The following is a 4704-nucleotide window of genomic DNA, read 5'->3' as shown; positions in this document are numbered from 1 at the left end:
TGCTATCAACAACCCTCTCGTCAGTCGTCAGGTTTCTACTGTAAATCCTGCTATCAACAACCCTCTCCTCAGGATTCTACTGTAAATCCTGCTATCAACAACCCTCTCCTCAGGTTTCTACTGTAAATCCTGCTATCAACAACCCTCTCCTCAGGTTTCTACTGTAAACCCTGCTATCAACAACCCTCTCGTCAGTCGTCAGGTTTCTACTGTAAACCCTGCGATCAACAACCCTCTCCTCAGGTTTCTATTGTAAACCCTGCGATCAACAACCCTCTCCTCAGGTTTCTACTGTAAATCTTCAAGAGGTGTGTGTGAAGCTGTCTGAGTGAAGCTACATGGTATGTCTGCTGGTAATACTGCACAGCCCTGTCTAAGTTGGTACTCGCCAGGGTTTATGGGGAAATTGTGCTTTAAGAAATAAAATGGAAGACTACACAATAGAACATGGTAACAGAGTAATTGTCATGTCATTTTAATATTATGACCATGTAATACCTGGTAAATATTGAACTGAAAATAGACACCCTAACCAACCAACTTCAATTGGGGGTCTAGATGTCTTTACTAGCGGTTCCTCCCTGCATGGCAGTATTCTGTCCTGGGGTGGGGGTTATTGCAGCAGGTGTTTCTAGAGCAGTGAACATGCTTACTACTGCACTCCCAATCACACCTCTTACCACACTGCTACTGACAGAGAGCATCTAGAATATCCACCCAAATCACACCTCCTACCACACTGCTACTGACAGAGAGCATCTAGAATATCCACCCAAATCACACCTCCTACCACACTGCTACTGACAGAGAACATCTAGAATATCCTCCCAAATCACACCTCCTACCACACTGCTACTGACAGAGAACATCTAGAATATCCACCCAAATCACACCTCCTACCACACTGCTACTGACANATCCTCCCAAATCACACCTCCTACCACACTGCTACTGACAGAGAACATCTAGAATATCCACCCAAATCACACCTCCTACCACACTGCTACTGACATAGAACATCTAGAATATCCACCCAAATCACACCTCCTACCACACTGCTACTGACAAACAATTTATATACATTTCCACACTATGAATTTGGAATAATACTGTGAAATTGTGAAAATGATGATGCCATTTCAGTGTAAGAGCGGTTTGAAAAGGCCGCCTGAAATTTCAGACTGTTTTGGTGRGAGTGAGTTTTGGCCTTCCATGGTGACATCACCATGTGGTAAATTAGTTAATAGACCAATAAGAAAAAGTTCCAAACCCCTCTGCCAATAACAGCTAATTTTCTGTTTTCCGCTCCCCACTCAAAACGTGCAAAATTCTTGCTTGAGAAATTGCTCTTCGTTAAGAAGCTATTTTTGTTCCTTTTTGACCATTTTAACTCAAAGCAATCACAGTAAGGTACTAAATGGTTACCCAGAATGATTTAATATCACAGTAAGGTACTAAATGGTTACCCAGAATGATTTCAGTGTGTTAAGTGCCCTTCTAAACTGTAGTGTTAACGTGTGGTTAGTGCCCTTCTACTGTAGTGTTAGTGCCCTTCTAACTGTAGTGTTAGTGCCCTTCTACTGGTAGTGTTAAGTGTTAGCGCCTTCTACTGTAGTGTTAGTGCCCTTCTAACTGTAGTGTTAGTGGCCCTTCTACTGTAAGTGTTAGTGAGTAGTGTTAGTGCCCTTCTACTGTTAGTTGTAACAGTAGTGTTAGTGGCCTTCTACTGTAGTGTTAGTGCCCTTCTACTGTAGTGTTAGGTGAGTTGTTAGTGCCTTCTACTGTAAGTGTTAGTAGTGTGTTCAGTGCCATCTACTGTAGTGTTAGTGCCGCTTCTACTGTAGTGTTAGTGTCCCTTCTACTGTAGTGTTAGTGCCCTTCTACTGTAGTGTTAATAGTGTGTTAGTGCCCTTCTACTGTGTAGTGTTCTAACCTACGTTGTGTTAGTGCCTTCTACTGTAGTGTTAGTGCCCTTCTACTGTAGTGTGTTAGTGCCCTTCTACTGTAAGAGTGTTAGTGCCCTTCTACTGTAGTTGTTAATGTAGTGTAGTATTAGTACCCTTCTACTGTAGTGTTAGTAAGTGTATTAAGTGCCCTTCTACTGATAGTGTATTAGTGTCCCTTCTACTGGTAGAGTTAGTGTCCTTCTACTTAGTGTTAGTGCCCTTCTACTTTAGTGTTAAAGTGTGTTAGTGCCCTTCTACTGTAATGTTTAGTGCCCTTCTACTGTAGTGTTAGTGCCCTTCTACTGTAGTGTTAGAGTGTGTTAGATGCCCTTCTACTGTAGTGTTAGTAGTGTATTAGTGCCTTTCTAACTGTAGTTGTTAGTTTCCCTTACACTGTAGTGTTAGTAGTGTATTAGTGCCCTTCTACTGTAGTGTGTTAGTGCCCTTCTACTGTAGTGTTAGTAGTGTGTTAGTGCCCTTCTACTGTAGTGTTAGTGCCCTTCTCTGTAGTGTGTGTAGTGCCCCTTCTACTGTGAGTGTTAGTGCCCTTACTACGTTAGTGTTAGCAGTGTGTTAGTGCCCTTCTACTGTAGTGTTAGTGTTCCCCTTCTAATGTTAATGTTAGTGTCCTTCTACTGTGTAGTGTTTAGTTGCCCTTCTACTGTAGTGTTAATAAGTGTGTTTAGTGTCCTCTAGTAGTGTTAGTGTTCCTTTCTACTGTAGTGTTAGTGCCCCTTCTACTGTAGTGTGTTTCAAAATAGTGTGTTAGTGCCCTTCTACTGTAGGTTAGTAGTGTGTTAGTGTCCTTCTACTGTAGTGTTAGTGTCCTTCTACTGTAGTGTTAGTGTCCTCTCTACTGTAGTGTTAGTGTCCTTCTACTGTAGTGTTAATGTGTCCTTCTACTGTAGTGTTTAGTGTACTTCTACTGTAGTTTAGTAGTGTGTTAGTGTCCTTTACTACTGTAGTGTTAGTGCCCCTTCTACTGTAGTGTTAAAGTGTGTTCGGCCTTCTACTGTAGTGTTAGTGTCCTTCTACTGGTAGTGTTTAAAGTGTGTTAGTGTCCTTCTACTGTAGTGTTAGTGCCCCTCTACTGTAGTGTTAATAGTGTGTTAGTGCCCTTCTACTGTAGTAGTGTTAGTGTCCTTCTACTGTAGTGTTAGTGTCCTTCTACTGTAGTGTTTAGTGCCTTCTACTGTTAGTGTTAGTGTCCCTTCTAACTGTATGTTAGTGCCCTTCTACTGTAGTGTTAGTGTCCTTCTACTGTAGTGTATTCCTTTACAGTAGTGTTAGTGCTTCTACTGTAGTGTTAGTTGTCCTTCTACTGTTAGTGTTAGTGCCCTTCTACTGTAGTGTTAGTGTCCTTCTACTGTAAGTGTTAAGTAGTGTGTTAGTGCCCTTCTACTGTAGTGTTAGTAGTGTGTGTTAGTTCCTTCTACTGTAGTGTTTAGTGTCCTTTCTAACTGTAAGTGTTTAGTGTCCTACTGCTAGTGGTTTAGTGCCTTCTACTGTAAGTGTTAGTGTCCTTCTACTGTAGTTTTAGTGCCCTTCTACTGTAGTGTTAAGTGCCTTCTACTGTAGTGTTAGTCCCCCTTCTACGTTAGTGTTAGTGTCCTTCTACTGTAAGTGTTATCAGTTGATGCCTTCTACTGTAGTTGTATAGGTGTTAGTCCCTTCTACGTAGTGTTAGTGCCTCTTACTACTGTAGGTTAGTGCCTCTTGTACTACTGTAAGTGTTTAGTAGTTGTGTTAGTCCCTTCTACTGTAAGTGTTTAGTAGTGTGTTTAGTGCCCTTCTACTGTAGTGTTAAGTAGTGTGTTAGTGCCCTTCTACTGTAGTCGTTAGTGCCTTCTACGTATAGTGCTTGTGCCTTCTACCTGTAAGTGTTTAGTGCCTCTACTGTAGTTAGTGCCCTTCTACTGTAGTGTTAGTGCACTTCCTTTACTGTAGTGTTAACAGTGTGTTAGTGCCTTCTATGTAGAGTTAGTGCCCTCTACTGTAGAGCTTAGTAGTGTGTAAGTGTCTCTTTATTTGACTGTATGTAAAGTAGAGGTAAATCTTTCACCTGACCATCCAGAAATAGTTACAACACTGCTGAGAAGAAACACCGTAGGTTACATTGTTTACAGGTTACGCGCCCAATGGCATTCCAGTTAATCAAGCTACAACCTTGTCTGACTGCTATCGCAGCAGCGTTGCAGAACCGTGTGCTGATTGTTTTAGTGGCTCTGAGCCTGCAAGCCACCAGTTATTCCTTAGGTATTGATAACAACATTATGCAGAGTAGTTTCTATAAAGCTGGGCTTCTGGGCCTGTTGCATTGAGCTTTGCAGTCAAGCTGCAGTGGGAGCTGTAAACTTTACCTGTCTCCCTCACTGTATTGCAGTAGCTACCTGTACCTGTCTCCTCTCTGTCAGTTCTACCCTGTATGTTCCTCTATGCAGTAATCATACCCTCTACCTGTCTCCTCTCTGTTTACAGTATCTACCCTGTACCTGTCTCCCTCTCTGTTTACAGTAGCTACCCTGTACCTGTCTCCCTCTCTGTTTTACAGTAGCTACCCTGTACTGTCTCCGATCTCTGTTTACTCAGTAGTTAAGTGCTTCGACTGTTATTGTACAGAGAGAAGACGGCAACACTGCACTAGCAATGATATAGGCCTATTTGCTAGATTAAAGAGAGCCTCGGTTACACACTTGAGGCAACAGTAAGAGAGGTCTTGTCCTTGTTCAACCTAATATCTTTAGGCTGCCAAGAGGGT

At 42.2% G+C, this 4704-nt stretch overlaps 1 protein-coding gene and 2 long non-coding RNA genes across 3 annotated transcripts in view; 2 read left to right on the top strand and 1 right to left on the bottom strand.

The window, feature by feature from the left end:
* LOC139028109 (uncharacterized) overlaps positions 1-86 on the top strand; it is a 510-nt gene extending 424 nt beyond the window's left edge. The window contains exon 2 of the long non-coding RNA XR_011480272.1: positions 32-86. This is a non-coding gene — a long non-coding RNA (uncharacterized lncRNA). The remainder of the gene's footprint in view (positions 1-31) is intronic.
* The window catches only part of LOC111967194 (thymosin beta-a-like), a 12472-nt gene that overhangs the window by 1553 nt on the left and 6215 nt on the right, over positions 1-4704 (bottom strand). The gene's annotated exons all lie outside the window — the stretch shown is intronic.
* On the top strand, positions 1847-2831 carry LOC139028072 (uncharacterized). The gene is made up of 3 exons (XR_011480246.1): positions 1847-1920; positions 2379-2436; positions 2732-2831. It is a non-coding gene; the product is annotated as an uncharacterized lncRNA (long non-coding RNA).

The sequence above is a fragment of the Salvelinus sp. IW2-2015 genome, linkage group LG8, assembly GCF_002910315.2.
Source record: "Salvelinus sp. IW2-2015 linkage group LG8, ASM291031v2, whole genome shotgun sequence".
Classification (NCBI taxonomy): Eukaryota; Metazoa; Chordata; class Actinopteri; order Salmoniformes; family Salmonidae; genus Salvelinus; species Salvelinus sp. IW2-2015.
This window is presented reverse-complemented; position numbering and strand designations above follow the sequence as displayed.